We start from the raw sequence: 22917 nt of genomic DNA on the forward strand, positions 1-22917 counted from the left end.
TGTTGTGGAAGAGATAGAAATATGTATTCTAGACAACAGTGTTATTGATCAGAATGAAGAATTAAGTGTCTAGTTTCAACAAATAAGAAGTCTTCAGTGGCGTGCCCTAGAAATCTGTCCTTGATTCTGGGTTTTTTAACATTTCCATCAGTGGTAGATGATATGGTTATCATATTTGTTTATGCTAAGACGGTAGAGCTAGGTACCACACATCAGGAGAGCTATAGAGATCAATTTGACAAATTAGAATATCTAATCTAATAAATTAATTTCAAAATGAATATATCCAAAATCTTATATTTGGATTTTATAAAAACAACTTTACAAGTATGTGTTAATTGGAGACATGTTTCGATAGCAGTTTGCCTTAAAAATTTGGGGGGGGATATTTTTAGTGGATTATAGATTCAATCTAAACATAATATGGAAACCAAAAAGTTAAACAATCTTGGACTGCATTAAAAGAAAGATACTTTCCAGGAATAAGGTAACTAGAGTATTGTGTTCAATGTTTATGAAGGGCATTGATAAGTTGCAGCCTACTTAAAGAAGGAAGATCAGGATAGTGAAGGACCTTGAGTCTATGTTTTATGAGGGCTGGTTGAAGAAGCTGAGTATGTTTAGCCATCATAAGAGAAGACTTGGAGAGGACATGATAATTGAGTTCCACCATTTGAAGGACTCTCCTGAAGAAGAACTAGATTATTTTTTCTCTTTGGCCAAAGAGGGTAGAAAAAGTTGCAAGAGGCAAACTTAGACTTGATGTAAGAACAAAATACCTTGACAATTAGTACTTTTCACAAATGCAATGTATCATCCTCAAGTTAATGATTTTGTCTTCATTGTGGGTATTCAGATAGTCTGCATGACTGCTTCTTGATCTTATGATTGAAGTGTTTTTCAAGAGTGGGTTGGGCTAGATGGTGACAGAGGTCTCTTCCAACTTTAAAATTCTGTAATTCTGATTCTGTGTTTCTTAGAAGACATGCCAGGTACAATATCAGGAAGAGCAAAAATGAAGGCGCAGAGGCATGAGATTATATGAAGTACTGAGGGGTGGGACATACAGGATAAAATAAGGTCAGTAAAAAAAGTTAGCTAGCACATATAAATTTATGGAAGGGAGTTGTATGAGATAAATTAGGGGCAATAAGAATGAAATAGTAGTAGAGAAGGCCTTAAATACTAGAAAGATGAATTTCAACTTTACCTTGGGAACTATGGAGCCAGTGATGATTTTCAGTAGAGGAGTAACAAAATCTAAGAAAAGATTATTCTGGCATCAGTATGAGGAATAGATAAGAGGGAAAATAAGTGAAATCAAGATCTTTTGGGAGATTATCATAATAAGATAGGAAAAGTAGTACTAAAGGTCTTATTTGAATGTTGGCATAAAGATAAGTTCAGGTTATTGAAGTATAATTGACAGTACATTGATGGACTATAAGAGGGGAGAGTTAAAGGAAGATGAAAAGATGACCCCCAAGGTTTTGAACATCAGAAATTGAGTGAATGATACTGATAACAATGTAAATATAAAAGTTATAAGGGGAAAAAATGTAATAAGTTTAGTTTTAGATACATTGCATTTGAGAGAGATGGCAATGTCTAATAGGCTTTTGGAGATATGAGCCTCTGAGTTTTAAACTGTGATCGGGCTTGGAAATAAAGATGTGGAAATCAGTTGAAGAAGAGATGTGGTACTCAGAGATGTAGAAATTGGTAAGATAGCCATGTGAATGAAAATAGGAGAGTGAAGGGGGTAGCTAGGTGGTGCAGTGGATAGAGCACTAAGGAGGATCTGAGTTCACCTCAGACACTTAAAAATTACCTAGCTGTATAACCTTGGGCTGCATTAAAAGAGACATAGTTTCCAGGAATGAGTTATCTAGATATTGTGTTCAATGTTTATGAGGGCACTGATAAGTTGCAGCTTGCTTGAAGAAGGAAGATCAAGATAGTGAAGTCTATGTTTTATGAGGGTTGGTTGAAGAAGCTGGGTATGTTTAGCCTTCATAAGAGAAGACTTGAGGAGGAAATGATAATTCGTCCCACTATTTGAAGGACTCTCCTGTAGAAGAAGAATTAGACTATTTTTAGCAAATTTAGGCTTGATGTAAGAATAAAATGCCTTGACAATTAGTGTTTTTCATAAATGCAATGTATCATCTTGAAGTTAGTGATTTTCTCTTCATTATAGGTATTCAGATAGTCTGCATGACTGCTTCTTGATCCTACGATGGAAGTATTTTACAAGGGTGGGTTGGGCTAGATGGTGACAGAGGTCTTTTCCAACTTTAAAATTCTGTAATTCTGATTCTGTGTTTCTTAGAAGACATGCCAGTTACAATATAGGGAAGAGCAAAAAATGAAGACACAGAGGCATGAAATTATATTGAGGGGTGGAACTTGCATTGCCTTACTTATAGAACATTTAATTAAAAAAAAGAAAGTAGGAGAGTGCTGACCATTCTCCAATATATATAAATGGTCAAAGGATATGAACAAACACTACTCAGAAAGAGAATTGAAAAATATTATCAACCATGTAAAAGATACTATAAATTAATAATAAAAGAAATAGAAATCAAAAGAACTCTGAAGTTTTATACCTCCTTATACCTTGCAATTTGGCAAAGATGATGAAAGATGAGAATAATCACTGTTAAAGTATTCATGGGAAGATAGACAATAGAGCATTCTTGTACACCTTATAATTACAACTATTTTGGAATGTAATTTGGAATTGTACAAATAAAGTAGCTAAAATGTTAATAGAGATTCCATTACTAGGCTTATTGTTTATATAGCCATTGATTTAAAAAACTATTTACAACAAAATATTTATAGCAACAATTTTTGTGATAGCAAAGAATTGGACCTAGACTTCCAGCCAAGATGGTGGAGAGAAGCCAGACTGTGTGCTAAGGTCTCCTGGTCTTCCCTCATATATAACATGAATCAAACCTCTTAATAGAAATCTGATCAACAAAATCCAAAAAGAGAAGCTCAGAGAAGAACACCTACCTCAAGGTCTGTCTTCAGGGATTGGGGTGTGCCTGGCACAGAATACAAACAGCTAGTGGGGGCAGGGTGAGCTGAGCCAGTGTAGTCTAAGATCAGCCCCAGAGGCTTTCACTGTGGGAACCTCTTCACTCCAAGAAACAGCCAGAGAGTTGAGGCGTGGCAGTGGGACTGACAGTCTGGGGCTTACCCTATGGGCTGAAGGGCAAGTTCCAGCCTCTAGCACCCCTCACTGGCCAGCTAGAGATATTACACTCAGTGAGCAAAGCCTCTAGTACACCTACTGGCAGGCCCACTCAGAGATACTAAACCCAATGAGCAAAACCTCTAGGGATCCCAACACCAAACCTCTGTGAACCAGCCCCTCCCCAACACAAGATCTTAGGAATATGAAGAAAGGATAGTGGAAAGGAGGTTCCATAGAAAAATTCTTAGAAGGAAAAGACCCTAACTCAGAGGGACATAAAACCTCTGAGGAGATTATGATTTGGCTTCCAGCACAGAAAGACTTCCTTGAAGAAATCAGGAAGGAGATTAAAAATCAATTGGAAAATTTGGGAAAAGAAACCCAAGAAAAGATTAACACCGTGCAACAAGAAAACAGTAGGGGCTGCTAGGTGGCACAGTGGATAAAGCACTGGCCCTGGAGTCAGGAGTAAGTGGGTTCAAATCCGGTCTCAGACACTTGATAATTACCTAGCTGTGTGGCCTTGGGCAAGCTACTTAATCCCATTTGTCTTGCAAAAACCTAAAAAATCAAACAAAAAACCCAAATCATTGGAAAATAAAATTGGTCAAATGCAAAAGAAAACAATTCTCTTAAAACCTCAATTGGACAAATGCAAATAGAAAATAATTCTCTCAAAACCTCAATTGGTCAAATGGAAAACTCTTACAAAAATAGGATTGACCAATGAAGAAAACTCTTCTCTAAAAAAAAAACAATCTGTGGAAACCAGTGACTTCATGAGACAACAAAAATCTATTTAAAAAAAAACCAAAAACTTTGAAAAAATAGAAGGAAATGTAAAATACCTCATCAGCAAAATGACCAATCTCAAAAATAGATCATAGAGAGATAACCTAAGAATTATTGGTCTTCCTGAAAACATTGAAGAGAAAAAAAAAAGGCTGAACTCAATATTACAGGATTTAGTGATGGAAAACTGTCCTGATATCATGGAACCAGAGGGCAAAATAATTATTGAAAGAATGCATCAATCCCCTCTGGAAAGGGGTCCTAAAATGAAAACACCAAGTAATATTGTTGCCAAATTCCAGAACTATCAGATAAAAGAGAAAATCCTGCAAGCAGCCAGAAAGAAACAATTTAGATACCAAGGAGCCACAGTAATGATCACACAGGACCTGGCAGCATCAATGTTAAGGCATCAAAGGACCTGAAATGCAATATTCTAAAAAGCAAGGGAGCTTGGAATGCAGCCAAGAATTCATTATGCAGCAAAAGTGAGCCTTCTTTTCCAGGGGAAAAGGTGGACATTTAATGAAATAGGAGACTTCTAACTTTTCCTAATGAAAAGACCAGAGCTTAATAGAAAATTTGAACTTCAAGCAGGAGACTCAAGAGACAGATGAAAAGGTTAAAAAGGGGGGAGGGTAAAAAAAGAAAAAACTTATCTAATAAGATGAAACTAACTATGTCCCTACCTGGAAGAAAGACTTTAATAACTCTCAAGAATTGTAACTCTATTAGAAAGAATTTAATTAGCCAGAAGAGCTGGACACTCAGGAATTATTTGAGAAACTGCTATCCAGTAAGATGAAACTGGCTATATCCCTATTTGAAAGAAAGACACTAACAACTCCCAATAACTGTAATTCTATTAGGGAGAATGTATTTAGCCAGAAGTGATGGATACTCATGACCTTTCTGTGACTCAGAATGATTTAAAAACAATACCTCCTTAAAAAGGAGGATGGTAAAAAGATGGGAGGGTAAAGGAGACTGAATGGGGTAAATCTCATTACATTAAGAGGTACAAAGGACTTAGTACAATAGAGGGAAAGAAGGGAGAAGGTGAGAACTGCCTGAATCTTACTCTCATAAGATTGGCTTAAAATTAACATACATATACTTGGTTAAGTTAAGAAACTTATCTTACCTTTAAAATGGTAAAAGGGGAAAAGGGGAGGGGGAGGAAAAGGGGAACCAACAGAAGGAAGGGAAGGAAGAAGGGGCAAAGGGAAAGAGGAAATAAAGGGAATGGGGTTGGAAATAGGAGGGCCAATACACTGAAGGTGGTGGTATTCAGAAACAAAATACCAAGGAATATGGATAAAGGGAAAAAAGGGGAAAAATACAAACAGAGGGAATATAACATGGAGGGTGATAAAGAGTTAGTAATTACAACTTTGAATTTGAATGGAATGAACTCTCCCATTAAATGTAACTGAATAGCAGAGTAGAGTAAAAACCAGAATCCTACTATATTCTGCTTACAAGAAACACATTTAAAGCAGAGAGATACATATAGAGTAAAGGTAAAAGGTTGAAGCAAAATATATTTTGTTTAAGCTGAAGTGAAAAAAAGCAGGGGTAACAATCTTTATCTCAGACAAAGATGCTGCAAAAATAGATAGTGTTAAAGGAGATAAGGAAGGAAACTGTATCCTCCTAAAAGGTACCATAAGACAATAAAGTAATTTCAATATTAAATATGTATGCACCCAGTGGTATAGCATCCAAATTCTTAGAGGAGAAGTTGGAGGAGTTACAGGATAACATAGACAGCAAAACTCTACTAGTGGGAGACCTCAACCTCCCACTTTCAGATTTAAATAAATCTAATCATAAAATAAACAAGAAGGAAATTAAGGAGGTAAATGGATTGTTAGAAAATCTAGATATGATAGATGTATGGAAGAAATTAAATGGGGATAGAAAGTAATATACTTTCTTTTCTACAGTACATGACAATTATACAAAACTGCCCATGTACTAGGGCATAAAAACCTAATAATCAATTGCAGAAAGGCAGGAATAGTGAATACATCTTTCTCAGATCATAATGCAATAAAAATCATATGCAATATTGGGCCAAGGACATATAGACCCAAAACTAATTGGAAGCTAAATAACCTCATTTTAAAGAATGAGTGGATCAAACAACAAATTATAGAAAGTATTAATTATTTTATCCTAGATAATGACAATAGTGAAACAACATACCAAAACCTATGGGATAGACTCAAGGCATCTGTCAGGGGATATATATCTTTAAATGCTTATATGATAAATTAAAGAAAGAGAAAATCAATGAACTAAATATGCAACTAAAAAAATTAAAAACAAATTAAATCCCCAGTTAAATACCAAATTAGAAATTCTAAAAAATTATAGGAGAAATTAATAAAATTGAAAGTAAGAAAACTATTGAACTAATAAATAAAACCAAGAGCTGGTGTCATGAAAAAAAACAATAAAATTGATAAACCTCTTGTCAATTTGATTTAAAAAAAGAAAACCAAATTGCTAGTATCATAAATGAAAAAGGTGAACTCACCACCAATGAGGAGGAAATTAAGACAATAATTTGAAATTATTTTGCCCAACTCTATGCCAATAAATTTGATAATCTAAGTGAAATGAATGAATATTTACAAAAATATGTTTCCCAGGTTAATTGAAGAGGAAATTAAATATTTAAATAACCCTATCTCAGAAAAAGAAATTCAACAAGCCATTATTGAACTCCCTAAGAAAAAATGTCCAAGGCCAGATGGATTCACAAGTGAATTCTATCAAACACTTAAGGAACAACTGGTTCCAATTCTATATAAACTCTTTGGAAAAATAAGTGTAGACTGAACTCTACTTAATTCTTTCTATGACACCAATATGGAACTGATATCTAAACCAGAAGAGATAAAACAGAGAAAGAAAATTTTAGACCTATCTCCCTGATGAATAGATGCAAAATTCTTAAATAAAATCTTAGCAAAACGACTACAACAAGTTATCACTAGGATAATACATTATGACCAGGTAGGATTTATCCCAGGAATGCAGAGTTGGTTCAATATTAGGGAAACTGTCAGTATAATTAATTTTATCAATAACAAGCCTATTAGAAATCATATGATTATCTCGATAGATACTGAAAAGCTTTTGACAAAATACAACACTCATTCCTACTAAAAGCACTAGAGAACATAGCAATAAATGAATTGTTCCTTAGAATGATAAGCAATATCTATCTGAAACTATCAGCAAGAATTATAGGCTAGAAGCATTCCCAATAAGATCTGAGGTGAAACAAGGATGGCAGTTATCACCACTACTATTCAGTATCGTATTAGAAATGTTAACTTCAGCAATAAGAGAAGAAAAAATAAATTGAAGGAATTAGAGTAGGGAAGGAAGAGACAAAACTCTCACTCTTTGCAGATGACATGATGGTATACCTATAGAATCCTAAAAAGTCATCTAAAAAACTACTAGAAATAACAAGCAACTTTAGCAAGGTCACAGGATATAAAATAAATTCTCATAAATCCTCAACATTTCTATATATGACTAGCAAGATACAGCAGAAAGAGCTAGAAAGAGAAATCCCATTCAAAATAACTTCAGACAATATAAAATACCTGGGAGTCTACCTGCCAAGGCAGACTCAAAAACTTTTTGAAAACAATTATAAAACACTTCTCACACAAATAAAATCAGACTTAAATAACTGGGCAAATATCAACAGCTGATGGATAGGCCAAGAAAATATAATAAAAATGGCAATTCTACCAAAATTAAACTACCTGTTTAGTGCCCTACCAATGAAAATTCCAAAAAAATTATTTTAATGAGTTAGAAAAAATTATAATTAAATTCATATGGAGAAATAAAAAAGTCAAGAATCTATAGGGATTTAATGGAAAAAAGTGTAAAAGAAGATGACTTAGCCCTACCAGACCCCAAATTTTATATTATAAAGCATCAGTCATCAAAAATATCTGGTATTGGCTAAGAAATAGAGTGGTGGATCAGTGGAATAGACTAGGTGTAATAGCAGCAATTGATTATAGTAATCTGCTGTTTGATAAACCCACAGAGTCCAGCCGTTGGGATAAAAACTCTCTCTTTGATAAAAACTCTTGGGAAAATTGGAAGTTAGTATAACAGAAACTTGGATTAGACCCTATACACCCTATACCAAGATAAGATCAAAATGGATACAGGATCTAGACATAAAAAAGCAATATTATAAGCAAACTAGGAGATCAAGGAATAGTTTGCCTGTCAGATCTATGAAAAGGGAAGTAGTTTATGACCAAGAATTAAAAAACTTTTGCACAGACAAAACCACTGTAACCAAGCTCAAAAGAAATTTAGTAAATTAGGAAACAATTTTTACAACTAGTACTTCTGATAAAAGACTCATTTCTAAAATATACAGAGAACTGGGTCAAATTTAAAAAAAAAGACAAGCCATTCCCCAATAGACAAATGGTCAGAGGATATGCAAAGGCAGTTTACAGATGAGGAAATCAAAGCAATCCATACTCATATGAAAAATTGCTCTAAATTACTAATTATAAGAGAAATGCAAATTAAAACATCTCTGAGGTACCACTTCACACCTCTCAGACTGGCCAATATGACAAGAAAGGACAATGATCAATGTTGTAAGGGATGTGTGAAATCTGGGACACTAATACATTGTTGGTAGAGCTGTGAACTCACCCACCTTTCTAGAGAGCAATTTGGAATTACACCCAAAAGGCAACAAAAATATGCATAACCTTTTATCTAGCAATACCACTACTGGGTCTATATACCCTGAAGAGATGATGAAAAAGGGTAAAAACATCACTTGTACAAAAATTTTCATAGCAGCTCTGTGGTGGTAAGGAATTGCAAATTGAGTGAATGTCCACCAATTGGGGAGTGGCTTAATAAACTGTGGTATATGTTGTGATGGAACACTATTGTTCTGTTAGAAACCAGAAGGGATGGGAATTCAACTGATGCTGAGCAAGATGAGCAGAACCAGAAGAATATTGTATACCCTAACAGCAACATGGGAGTAATGATCAACCTTAATGTGCTTGCTCATACCAACAGGACAACAATCAGGCACAATTTGGGGGTATCTGCGACAGAGAATGTCATCTGTATCCTGAGAAAGAATTGTGGAGTTTGAACAAAGACTAAAATGTTAGATAATATTTTATGTAATTCTGATATATATATATATATATATATATATATATATATATATATATATATCATACTTTATGTTTCTTCCTTAGGGATATGATTTATCCCTCATCACATTCAATGTAGATCAATGCATACCATGAAAACAATGTAAAGACTAACAAACTGTCTTCTGGGGGGGGGAGGGAAGCAAGATTAGGGGAAAAATTATAAAATTCAAAATAAATGAAATCTTTCTATAAAATTAAATTATATGCCCATCAATGATTAAGCAAATTGTGATACATGAACATAATGGAATGTTATTGTATTGTTAGAAATGAGAGATGTTGGGAATACAGGAAACACATTCAAAGATCTACATTAACTGATGCAGAGTGAGATAAGCAGAGTCAGGAAAAATATATATACCATGATTATAGCAAACATAAATGGAAAGAACAACCACAGCAACATAAGTATTACGAATTTTTAACAAGCAAGCATGACTCACAAGAAAAGACAAGAGAAGACATTCCTACCACATCCGTTTGCAGAGACGGGAGGTCATCACATGTTGTACATTGCACATTTTTAATACTTTTAGGGTATTAATTAATTATGCAATATCCCCCTCTTTCTTTTTTTGTCTTTAAAAATATTGGATTTTATATGGAATGACTCTTTGTTAGATACCAGGGGATACTGAAAAAAACTTATGGTGATGAAAAAGATCTCAATAAAAATTCATTTTTTTAAAAAAAGAGAGATAAAGATAAAAGATAACTGAGAAAGATAACTCCCAAGGTTTTGAACATCAAAAACTGTGTAAATGATGCTGATACAATGTAAATCTAAAAGACACAATGGGGAAAATGTAATGAGCTTGGTTTTGGATACATTGAGTTTGAGAGATATGGGCAATGCTAGAACCTTGGGCAATACTCAAAGTTAGAAGTTAAATAAGAAATTATGAGCTTCTATGGGAAGGATATGTGGAATAGCAAGAGAGAGATATAGGTAGAACCAAGTATACCATACCTTTGGGGCCAAGAGAGGAAATATTGTCCTATAGGAAGGATGATCAGTATCATTAACTGAAGAAAAATTGAGTAGGATAAGGACTGAAAACACAGACTACTGGATTTTGTGATTAGGAATTACTTATTTTTGAAAGAATAGTGTCAGTTCATGGGGGGTAAGAGCCTGATAGTAAGGGACTGAGAAGGTAGGAAGTATTGATGAAATGGAGGTATTGAGTATAAAGGGTTTCCCAAGAAGTTCAGCAACAGAGAAGAGAGGATAATAGCTTGATGGATTAGAAAGAGGAGACCAGAGCAGGTTAATACCTAGCTAGTAGATTCACTTATTTCTTAGCAATGGCACTACTCAAAATGCATAGAAATAACAATAATTATAAAGAATTCTCCATCCCCAGCCCTTAAATCTGGGGCATTTTATTCTACAAATAGAGTGGGTGGACATACTTTTAAGGTTACAATAACAGTAAACTACATGTGTAGGGAACATATGTGGCTACCACATCTCACAACTCCAGAACTAAAGAACCTTAATTTTTCTCCAGAAGTTTCTCATTAAGTACACTGCAGAGTGTTATTTCCATAGTAAGCAAATAGTTCTGCTGCTAAACTGGGTTGAGTCCTCCCCACGAGGTGTAGTGTCTCCATCAGAGGGGTGGTTCCTTTGGTATTGTTCCTTACAAGGCATGGTGTTTCAGTTGGATAGGTCAATTTTGTGCTTGGCTAGGCCAGGAAGGTCATTTAACTGCCCACCTGGTTTCTTAACAAACTCAGTCGGTGCTGGCTTGATCTGGGAGGATCACCTTAAGCAGAGTTGTGGCTAGAGTGGGATGTATAAATAGATCATTTTTACCACTGGGCTGCCACTTGCTGCTGCTTTGAAGGGGCAAGTTGCTCAGTTGGTAGGTATGGTGCTTTTCCCAAGATGGGTGGATCAGATGGATGCCCTGGAGTCATTCTTTTCCCACCTTCAACCACTGACTTGAGAGGGTAGTACTCAAGCAGTTAAGCGGCATAGTGCATGGAACGCTGGGTCTAGAGTCAGAAAGACCTGAGATCAAATTCAGCCCCATGCATGATTCTGGGCAAGTCACTTAGCTTCTGCCAGCTTCAGTTTCCTCATTTGTAAAATGAGATTAATAATAGTATGTACCTTTAAGGTTGTTGTGAGGATTAAATGAAATATTTGTTGTAAAGTGCTTAACAAAGTACCTGACACATAATAAGTACTAAATAAATTTTAGCTCATTTTTATCACTATAATTATTATTATTCAACCTTAATCTATTTATGTGTTACTGATATTCCAAGTTCCCAAGACAAACCCAGAAATTTATGAACACAATTACAAACACTTTTCACACAAATAAAGTCAGATTTAAACAATTTGTAAAAATATCAACTGTTCATGGTTAGGCTGAACTAATATAATAAAAATGACCATTTCACCCAAATTAAATTACTTATTTAGGGCCATGCCAATCAAATTATCAAATAAGTATTTTACCAAATTTGAAAAAAATAGTAACAAAATTTATCTGGGGACAGCTAGGTGGCGAAGTGGATAGAGCACTGCCTGGAGTTCAAATCTGGCCTCATACACTTAATAATGACCTAGTTGTGTGGCCTTGGGTAAGCCACTTAACCCCATTTGCCTTGAAAAAACTAAAAAAAAACTAAAAAAAAAGAATATCAAGGAAACTGATGAAAAAAATGTAAAGGAAGGTGAACTTGCTCTACCAGATCTAACATTGTACTTTAAAATGGCAGTCATCAAAACTGTTCAGTACTGGTTAAGAAATAAAGTAATGGACCAGTGTATTACAATAGGTACCAAAGAAACAGTAGTAAATGATTATAGGAATCTATCATTTGACAGACCCAAAGATATTAGCCTCTGGGATGAGAACTCACTATTTAACAAAAATTGTTGGGAAAACTAGAAAATAGTATGACCAAAAAAAGTTATATGACAAAAACTTGACCCACTTCATATACCCTATAATAAAATAAGGTCAAAACAGGTTCAGGATTTAGTTATAAAGGATGATATCATAGACCAATTAACAGGTTAAGAAATAATCTATCAGATCTGTGGAAATGGGAAAAATTTATGATCGACAAGAAATAAAATATATTATAAATTGCAAATTGATTTTTGTACTGATATACCAAGTTGCTTAAATGTATTACCTAAAATAGAACCAAGATCTTATGAACAAGTATATGCATATTCACCTTTCATCTCCCTTCAACTTTCATTTTCCAGGCTAATATAGTTTTAAAAATTTATAGAAATATTTATATAACAGAGAATTTTTTAAAAAATTTAAAGAGATATTTATATAAAGAAGATGCACAATATCCTTAAGATTCATGTATCATGTATAGATTGACTAGATCATAGATTTAAAGCCGGAAAATACTCTCAAGGTCATCAAGTCTTACTCATTTTTCAGATTAGAAATCTGAGGTTCAAAGAAATTGAAGGACTCTCATTAGAGGTTTAGGTCTAATTGTAAGAAACTTGCCTATTTTAGAGAAGTTTCTGATTAAGTAAGTACCTGGGGTGGTAGTGTTTTTCCTAGTTTGTCTGCCTATCTAAACAAAAATGTTAAATATGTGACCCATAACATTCTAGATTAAAATATAATTGAGAAATATTTAAGAAAATAAATAAAATCACAATACAATATAGATATTATTCATTTTGAGTTTTTCTAAGTCAACATGTGGCCTAAAGGAATCCTTGAGTTTGATACCACTGACCTAAATAAACCAAGGTTGTAGGAAATAAAATAATTCACCTTTGTGTTTTTGCTTGCATAGTGTTTTCTTCCCTATAGCTCTGTGAAGTAGATAATAGAGATACAATTCTCCCCATTTAGAAAGTGAGCAAATTGAAACTCTTCAAAGTTAAATAACCCCTGATCAATATAACTGTTAAATGTCTAAAATAAAATTCAAACCAAGATCTAATTCTCTATCTGTGACAAGATACTACTTCTAGATTTCTGAATAAAATGACGAATTCTTTCTCATCCTTGAGAAATGGTGACCATGTGCTAGCCTGTACTCATCTGTGGCTAAAGTTTAGGCACTCCTTGCCTCCATTCAACATTTCTGATTTGAGTAGCATACTGAGCAGAAATCCAAATAAAAAATGCATTTATCACCATGCAATCTGTTTAGCCATATATCTTCATCATCCCTTTTCCTTATTCATTGACCAGCAGAAATGGTCTGAAGATGAAGTACTAATTCAGAGACTATACAGATCAAGGGGAATGAGAGTCCTGCCTTGTCCTAATCACATTAGTTTGTGTTTGGAAATGCTAGAAAAGGTCTAGGCCAATTCCTAGCAGATATTTCTTCCTTCCTTCTGGGGAGTTTAATAAATGAACTACTGTGAACTATGTCTCACTTCTTGAGGGAACAAGAGACCTTCCAGAGCACTGTAGATACTCAAATTAGACATCCTGAGAATAGGGAATTAATTTTCTTCAGAATACTCTATTCAGTAATAAATATGAACATAAAGGGGTCAGTGGAGTCTCAAATCAGCTTATTACTATGAGCCAATGTTCAAGTATGTTCTTAATATAAATAACCTCCTTTTCCAACAAAGATAATAATATTTAAGTTTAAATATGTATGTTGCAAATATTTAAGTTTAAAAATGTATGTTGAGGGGGCGGCTAGGTGGTGCAGTAGATAGAGCACTGGCCCTGGAGTCAAGAGCACCTGAGTTCAAATCAGGCCTCAGACACTTAATAATTACCTAACTGTGTGGCCTTGGGCAAGCCACTTAACCCTGATTGCCTTGTATCCAGGGCCATCTCCAGTTGTCCTGATTCATATCTGGCCACTTGACCTAGATGACTAGAGGATAAAGTGAGACTGGTGATTTAGCACAGCACCCCCTCACTCAAATATAATTCATGTTCTTTTCATGGCATAACCTCCCTGATGTAGTGGTGTTCTTTGAGAATGAAAAACATTATATACATATATATATATATATATATGTATGTATATGAGAAAAATCTCAGAGGGAAGACACTAGTGGGAGCAGGGTGAAGGCTGAGCAGAAAATGCCTCCTGCAGAAGGTAGTGTTTGAACTGAGTACTGAAGGGAGCCAGGGAAGCAAGCCAGGAGGTGTAGGTGAGGAGAAAGCATTATAAGCTTGGGTCTTAGACAATGCAAATTCATGGAACCTGGAGACGGATCAGAGAGCACAGGCAGGGGAGTAAATTGTATGACATGGAAAGGAAGGAAAGCAGAAGATTGTGAAGGATTTTGAAAGCTAAGGAGAGGATTTTATATTTGATCCTGGAGGTAAAAGGGAGTGACTGCAGTTTATTGAATGTGTGTAGGGGAGCAGAAAGAGGTCATATGTACTTAGGAAAATCACTTTGACAGTTGAGTGGAGGATGTGTTGGAGTTGAAAGAAACTTGAGGCAGGAAGCCGAAGCAGAAGGCTATTGCAATCTTTAGGAAAGAGGTAATAAAGACCTGGACTAAGCTTATGATGTATCAGTGGAGAAAAGGGGGAATATTATCTATCTATCTATCTATCTATCTATCTATATAAATATATATATATGAAAGTTGATGAGTTTTGTTTTGAGTATGTTGAATTTAAGATACCTAAAATTAATCCAATTCAATATATTCAAAAGAGAGTTGGCTACCTAGAGTTAGAGCTTAGGAGAAATATTAGGTTGATTATGTAGGTCTGGGAATCATTCATGGAGATGATAGTTGAACCCTTGGGTATGATGAAATTAACAATCCAGGTATTATATTTAAAAATAAGAGCCCAGGACAGAGCTTTGGGGGATACCCATGGTGAGTTGGAATACTCTGAATGAAGAGCCAGCAAATGAGAATGAAGAGCACTCAAAAGGAGAATTGGGAAAGAACATCTTAAAACTACTAGAATGTCAGTAGTTAGTAGAAACATTAACTGAGATATTTTAGAGTCTAAATCTGATGAGATTTTTTCCTTTGAAGTCCATGCTCAAAATGACATAGTATAAAACAACATAACTACATAGTTATCAAGTCTCATTGATTTCTGCTCCAAAATAGCTCTCTTGCATCGATTCAATTTTCTATTTCTCCTATTCCCCCAATAAAGTCATTTATCTTTTCTCTTCTAGACTTCTGTATTTGCATACTGATTGATTTTCTTGTCTATCATCTATGAACGTCATTCCTCAAACAGCTGAGAATTCTCCCAAATGCACTGTTCAGTCACTTGAGTCTTTTATGTGTTGATGTCTTTACCAAAATAAAGAATAATGTCCTGATCATGGTATCTAAGACTCTCCAACATCTCCAACTTAGCTTTTCATTCTAGTCTCATATTCCTATCCCTTAAAGCTCTCTATATTCTGGCTAAATTCCTATATTCTCCCTTGTCCAAAAATATATTTCTTATTTGGTATTTTAAATCCATCACTTCTCTGATAGAAGATTGCATAGAGGGCTTCATATTTGGAACTCTGAGGAGCATTGATCAAAATTCTATAGTATTTAAAAGTTATTTACCTTCATAGTGATGTTATACATTCTGGTTCCACTCACTTCACTCTTCATCAGTTCCTAGAAGTATCCAGTTTCCTCTGAATCTACCTATTTCATCATTTTATGGGAAGCAATGATATTTCACAATATTCATAATTTGTTATCAATTCCCCAAGATATGGCAACCTCTTTTAGTTTCCAGATATTGTAAAATGAGCTATATAGCTATATTTTCCCTAAGTCTTTATTGTCTTGGACTGCATTTCAATATCTATACACCCATTTAGAAGAAAGCTTTCTCTTCCCTTTATACATATTATAATACTTTACATCAAACTTAAATTGTGTGAGGATTTCCATTTTTAATTCTGTTTTCTCTTCCTATATCTAGTTCCCTTCTCCTTAGGAAATTATTTTTAGTGGCTGACTTAGGCATATTGCTGATTCTCCCACCCAGGAGAATTTTCTAATTAATTCTCTAGTTCCTCTAAGGTAATCAATCTTATCTTTTTCTAGTCTTTCCTAACAATAGTTTTAATAGAAAAAAAAATTCCAACTTTTTTCAACCAAAGGTATCTTTTCCAACACTTTAGAACTTGATATTGTATCACTTCTGGGAAACTCTGTCTAACTTCCTGTAATTAAGTGCTGCTTTTATTTCTTTATTCATTCCTGTTGTATTTGTAAATTTTCTAGAAAGAAAAGTCAACTCTTCTTATCAGAGTTTTGACCTTTTTAAAGATTTCTAATGTGAAGTTGAGCTGCTCTCATTCACTTGGCTTTAAACACCTACCCATGAAACCTAGGAAAATGTTTGCAAGATATAATAAAGCATATTGAAAGCTAGCATATCAATACTGACACAAAAGAATAAAATTCATAATATTAGAGAAAAAAGACTACATTTCCTCAAAGACCAAGGAAAATAAACTACATCCCAAAAATAGAACTTTTGGCAAACTAAAACTTCCTTATGAGCATTATCTCCAAAATCCATATAAATTCCTCTCTTACAGATGAATTTAGGAAAGTTTCCTCATTGCTATGGTTTCCTGATACTCTTATCAGATGTTTCACTGTATTGATCTCATGCAACTCTTACTAGGAATCACCATGTCTCCTACTGCAATTCCTTGGCTTTCTGAGCAGTTAGTTGCCACCAGGAATCCTGGTTTCTATTTAAGCTACATGAGAATGCATCACCCTCCTTCTTTGCAGAGGAGTGTGACTGTGTGTGTGTGTGTGTGTGTGTGTGTGTGTGTGTGTGTGTGTGTGTGTGTGTGTGTGAGTATGCATGATGTAAGACTTAGTTGTTGTCTTGGCTAATTTTGTTCTTTAGTTTTTTCTTCCCTACTCTCTTTTTAAATTCTTTGCTTCTCTTAATGAAGGATTAGGAAAAGAAATGAAACAAAAAAGACATCAATATTTTATTTGGAGTTTCTTCTCTGGTTCCTCTTAAGTTCTTAGTAGAGAGGTGTCAAATATAACTCTTTCTCCTACCACATAATTATTTCTTGGATGGGAAAGGTCAGGAACCCTAAAAAAGCCTTTCTTTGTCATTAGGATACCATCTTCATTATAGGAGAAAACATTGAGTTCACCTTATTGGCAGAGACATTTTTAGCTATCTATCTTCCTTTCACTAGGATTGTTTCCCTTTGCCACCAGCCCAATTGCCATTGAGCTACACAAAGCCTTGATTAGAATTTAGAGGCTTGTCATTTTCCTCCTCCAGGACAATTCCCATCACTAACTCCAAATTCAGGTGTATAATAAATCTTGAGGCTCTTTCTCTCTGGCATTTGGAAAAGTATTCTCTACTCCTCACATGTTCAGGTATTGACAGTACATTCCAATATCTCCTTAATATTATATTTTAAGCCTCTGAGTAGGATTATTTTGGAATTATAATCTCTTTCCACATGTATTAAATTAGAGGATTGAGCCTCTAAGAACTCCAACAAGGAATTTTTAATACTATACTCAAAGGTGATTAATACTTCAATTGTCAGTTACCAACCTTGCTTATAGTAAAGTTCTCATCTCCTATATCTCTGAATCTAAGACCTCTGATCCCAAGAGCCTGGTCCTTAAGCCTTTGCTCAATACTGCGCATTTTGGAAGAGGAAAAAAGAGAAAGATCCTAGCATCTGATAGCTCAATTTACATTTATTTTGCCAGTGTTCCATAGAAACTGCTTTAAAATCTTGAGAGAAAAGTTCAGGATTATGTAGCTTCTTAAATAAAAGATATTCTAATTTATTCCCTTTCAATAAATTGGAATGTCTTTCACTTAAGATGCTGTAAAAACCTGGAATCTTTCTCAACAACATCAATAGAAGCATTCAGTTTTTCAATATCCTATCCTCTTATATAGATAGTCCCCTTTGTTGTTCCTTCGTTTTATTTGTCCGACTCTTGATGATCCCATTTGGGGTTTTCTTGGCAAAGATTTGCAGTTTTCTTCTCTGGCTCGTTTTACAATGTTCAGTGATTTTGCCAGGGTCACATAAACTAGTAAGTGTATGAAGAACTCAGGTCTTCCAGACTCCAGGCCATTGCTCTACCCACTGCACTACCTAGAAAGATTACCTTACTATCCTCCCAATCTAGCTCCAACCACACTCATTTTACAGTAGTTCTCTTATTACTTTTTAATTTTCAGCTACAGTTTCCCATTAACAGCTCCTAGAATTTAGCATGCCATACTGTTTCTTGCCTCTCTTTGTAAAGACTATGTCTCTAAGTTCTGGCATTTATTTCTTCCTCTACTGTTTAGATGTCTTAGCTTCCCAAAGCTTCTCAGTTTTCATCATCTATGGAAAACCCTCTCATAATGTCTCACTTGTTCATGTTGGTCTTGTGTTTTATTTTTCTATTTGTGCTTTGTACTAGAGTAACTTTTACATATTTTTAATCAGATCTGTGATTTTATTGTTAAGGGAAAGCTAAAGGGGAAAACTCCATCAGAATAATACTGACACTACAACTTAAAAGTATTTGAAAGTTAGGTTTAGGTAACTCTCTAAGCCACTGAGAGATCAGAACTTTTCCTGTCTGAATCAGTTCTCTATTTACTATAACTACTTTATTCTTTACTTGTTTTTCCATTGTCCTATTTTTACCACTCCATTTGGGGTATTCTTGTTTGCGATACTGGAATAGTTTGCCATTTCCTTCTCTAGCTTATTTTACAGATGAGGAAACTAAAGCAAAAAGGTTAATGGACTTCCTAGGATCACATAGCTAGTAAGTATCAGAGGCCAGATTTGAACTCAGGAAGAGGAGTCTTTGACTCCAGACCCAGCATTTTATCCACTATACTACCTAGCTGACCTACTGCTATAACGACAGAAGTTTGATTTTTTTAATGACTGTCAATTACATTGAATTCAGAGCCTTTTAATATCTCAAAACCATAGAGTCATAACACGTTAGAACTGGAAGTAACCAGATCATATCCACTGTCTCATTTTACAGATGAAAGACTAGAAGCTAATGTAGAAACAAAGCCCTTTTTTCCATGGTCTCATGAGCTTGTTAGTTGCAAAGCCAAGATTAGAACCAAGGTCTCAGTCTTACTCAAAGGCTCTTGTCATCACACAATGTCATGAGCAGTATCCATTGTTAAAGTAGGCTTAAGAGGTTTGACTACAAACTCCATTCTAGATTCTGAAAGTTACTTCTTCCTCTCACCTTCTCCAATAAATTATTGATAACCCCTTCTTTGCATTTAGGTTATTAAAGTGGTTTAATGAATTTGACATTAGAGAATGAGGGAAGCTTTAAAATGCCACTTTTTTAAGTCATTGACTTATATGGATTTTGGATAAATAGTATTTTAACATCTGACTCTTGAAACAATTTAAAAGTAATTATATGACATTTTGTTGTTGAGTCATTTTTAATTCATATTCTTTTTTGTGACCCCATTTAAGATTGTCTTGGCAGAGATACTGGAATGATCTGCCATTTCTTTCTTCAGCTCATTTCACAGATGAGGAAACTGAGGCAAATAAGATTGTGACTTGCTGAGGGTTACAGAGCTAATAAGTGTCTGAGGTCAAATTTGAACTCCTGAAGATGAGTTTTCCACTCTCCTGGTCCAGTGTTTTATATAACTTGGCATCATCTAGTTATAGATTTATAAGACTAAGGACTATCAACAAAAGTAGTCAGACATCTAAAATAGGAGGTAAAATTCTACCTCCAAATCCCAGTCTTCAGCCAGGCAGAATCAAATAAACTGACAATTACAACAAGTGAATAAAATACTTTTATCATCATTTTCATTTTAGCTTTGGCTGATCTACTACCTTTGAACTATCTTCCATTCTCCTTTCTTTTTATCTTCTCCTTTTGAATAAAATTATCAGCTAATATAATTGTATATGTTAGTAAGCATGTTATGCTTTTGCTCCTTTTGCTCTGCCTCACCTGGTATGTCTTTCCATATTTGCCTATATTACTTAATGTACATTAATTTTATAGCACTACCTAGATGGCACAATGGACATAGTACTGAACCTTGGAATGAGGGAAGTTCATCTTCCTGAGTTCAAATCCAGTCTCAGACCCTCACTATATGATCCTTGGCAATTCGCTTTACCCTGTTTATCTCAGCTTCTCATCTGTAAAATGAACTGGAGAAGGAAATATAAATTACTGTAGTATATCTGCCTGAAAATCTTCAATGAGATCATAAAGAAACAACTGAAAAATAACCACACTGTTCTTTTACATGAATATATTATAATTTATACAACCTTTCTACAATTGTTGCCATATTGGTTGTTGTTTTCTATATATATTCTTTATTTTATATATAGAACTATCATGAATGTTTTACATATATTTTTGTATGTGGAATCAAAGATCCCTTTGTTTCCTTTTTTATTTGCTTTGCAGATGCACAGTAGCATGGCTTGGTGATTAAAAAACAGAGCTTGGAGTCAGAGAGAGCTGAGATTGTCTCTGATCAACAATAATTACGTGATCCTGGAAGAGTCACTTAACTTCTCTGTGTCTTTAGGCAATTAAGTTCCAAAGTAGTGTTGATATACATTGGTAGAAAGTGCTTTCTCATCAAAAGTTATCTATAACCAGTTTTTTTGGAAATGGAATATTAGAAATAGAGCTGCTTGGCTGTAAGGAACTTTTTTGAGACTTATGCATATTGTTCTTCAAAATTGCTTTGCAAATGTTTGTGCCAGTCTGCAGTTTCACCAGTAGTCTACTAGAGTAAATATGTCCCCATACTTCTGCCAACATTAGATTTTATCTTTTTTGTTTTCCTGTTAGTTTATATTTCCATTTCTTAAGGGGTTTGAGCATCTTTTCATGTGGTTTTTAATGGCTTCTATTTCTTCTTTAGGAAATTATTCATGTCCTATGACTCAAATAGGGAATATGTATTTTTTTAGTCATAACTATGTGTGATTTATATATTCCTTGTTGATTTTTAGAAATTTTGTTATAATTCCTTGCTACACTATAAATTTTTCCTTCATTGATATTGATATAGCCTCATCATATATATAAACTTATTACATAATGTCATACTCATTATTTTTAATATTTTCTAGTTTGCTTCTGCTTTGGTTATCTGATGGAATTATATATCTTTCTACCTTAACAGAACTGCTGTAGCAACAGCAAAAGTAGTCATGGTAGAAGTAACAATAAATTCTTACATTCATTTGGAACCATATATCATATAAATATTCTTTTCACAGTAACATTGTGAGACAAATGTTACAGGTACAATAATTTTGACCACTGATGTAGAAATATAGTTATGATAAGAAATAATTGTTGTAGTGTCATTAAACATTTTAGCAAAGTTTAGTAGCAGGATAAACTTTAGGTCATTTAGGTCTTTAATTTTGAATCTGTTTAGAATTTTTTGGATTTAAAGTGTTTCCCATAAGCATTTTATTATTGAATTATACTTTTCAGTCAACCTTATAACTTTCTAATTTTATTAAGAAGTTTATCCCAATTAAATTTGATATTATAATTATTAGGTTTATGTTTTTGGAACATTCAGAAAGGAAATTAGCTTTCTTATTATTTTATTTTCATTATTCAGCTAAAATTGAAGTTTCTTTGTTTTATGTTAGTGAAACTTTCAGTTACTTTTGGCTTCATCATTGCTAAAAATAGTAGCATGGACTATTGTTTTTCTTCCTTAACTTGTTTTCCCCTCCTCTTTTTCACTGAAATACCCTTATAAAATATTTAATGATTTAGCAAAAAGTTTTCACATCATGTTAACAGCTGTTTCCCTTAGTTCTTTTTTGTACTTACTTTTGTCTTGGGAGACTTTATTGTTAAAGACTTCCTCAAAGAAATTGTGTGAAGCTAACATTTGAAAGACAATTTCTCAAAAATACATCTCCTATATTTATTTTTGTAACTTTGGAGCTTAATCTTGATGTGTCGACTCAAAAATCCTTGAGTCCTTAATTGTCAGGGTCTTGTATGTTATTTTTATTTACATCTTATTTTTTATTTTCATTGAGAATTCTTTTTGTTTTCCCATGGGGATGAAATGAGGGAAAAGGGTGAATATTAGCACACTCAATTTTTTAAATCTTCTCACTTCCCTGGAATGTCAATAATTTTGTTATTGATGCAATATGTTCTTTTCTCCAGGACTCTAAGATGAGTTTGAATGTTTTCTAATATTCTGACCAATACAGTAATTTTTAAGTCCAAATTTCTGACTTTGCTGCACAATTTGGGATGATAGCTTCCACTGTTATATATATTTATATATATATATTATATATATATACATATATATATGTTTTTTCTTGCATTCATGGTTTTTCAAAAATTATTTTTGATTGTGCTTTCCATGTTGACAATTTTCTTTAATCTGGCTAGGATTTGTAAAAAAATTTAATTTCTTTCATCTGATTTCTTACTTTATTTGGCTTTAGAACTTCCTTAACAACTCTGATTTTGGCTTGCTATCTTTTGTGTGTGCCATTTTCTATCTTTTGGTGTCTCAGTATACATTGTATAGATTCTTTTTCCTATTTCCCTTACTCATTATTTTAATTCTTTCTCTTCTTCTAAGATTTATTTCAAATAGACCCAAATTTTTATTTTTTATTTTGATTCATTGCTATCTTGTATTTTTAGCTATTCTGCTTCTC

At 34.0% G+C, this 22917-nt stretch overlaps 1 protein-coding gene across 2 annotated transcripts in view; it reads left to right on the plus strand.

Moving 5' to 3' along the window:
- Positions 1-22917, plus strand: part of ADAMTSL3 (ADAMTS like 3) — a 713745-nt gene that overhangs the window by 439628 nt on the left and 251200 nt on the right. The gene's annotated exons all lie outside the window — the stretch shown is intronic.

The sequence above is a fragment of the Macrotis lagotis genome, chromosome 4 (genome assembly GCF_037893015.1).
Source record: "Macrotis lagotis isolate mMagLag1 chromosome 4, bilby.v1.9.chrom.fasta, whole genome shotgun sequence".
In the NCBI taxonomy this organism is placed as follows: Eukaryota; Metazoa; Chordata; class Mammalia; order Peramelemorphia; family Peramelidae; genus Macrotis; species Macrotis lagotis.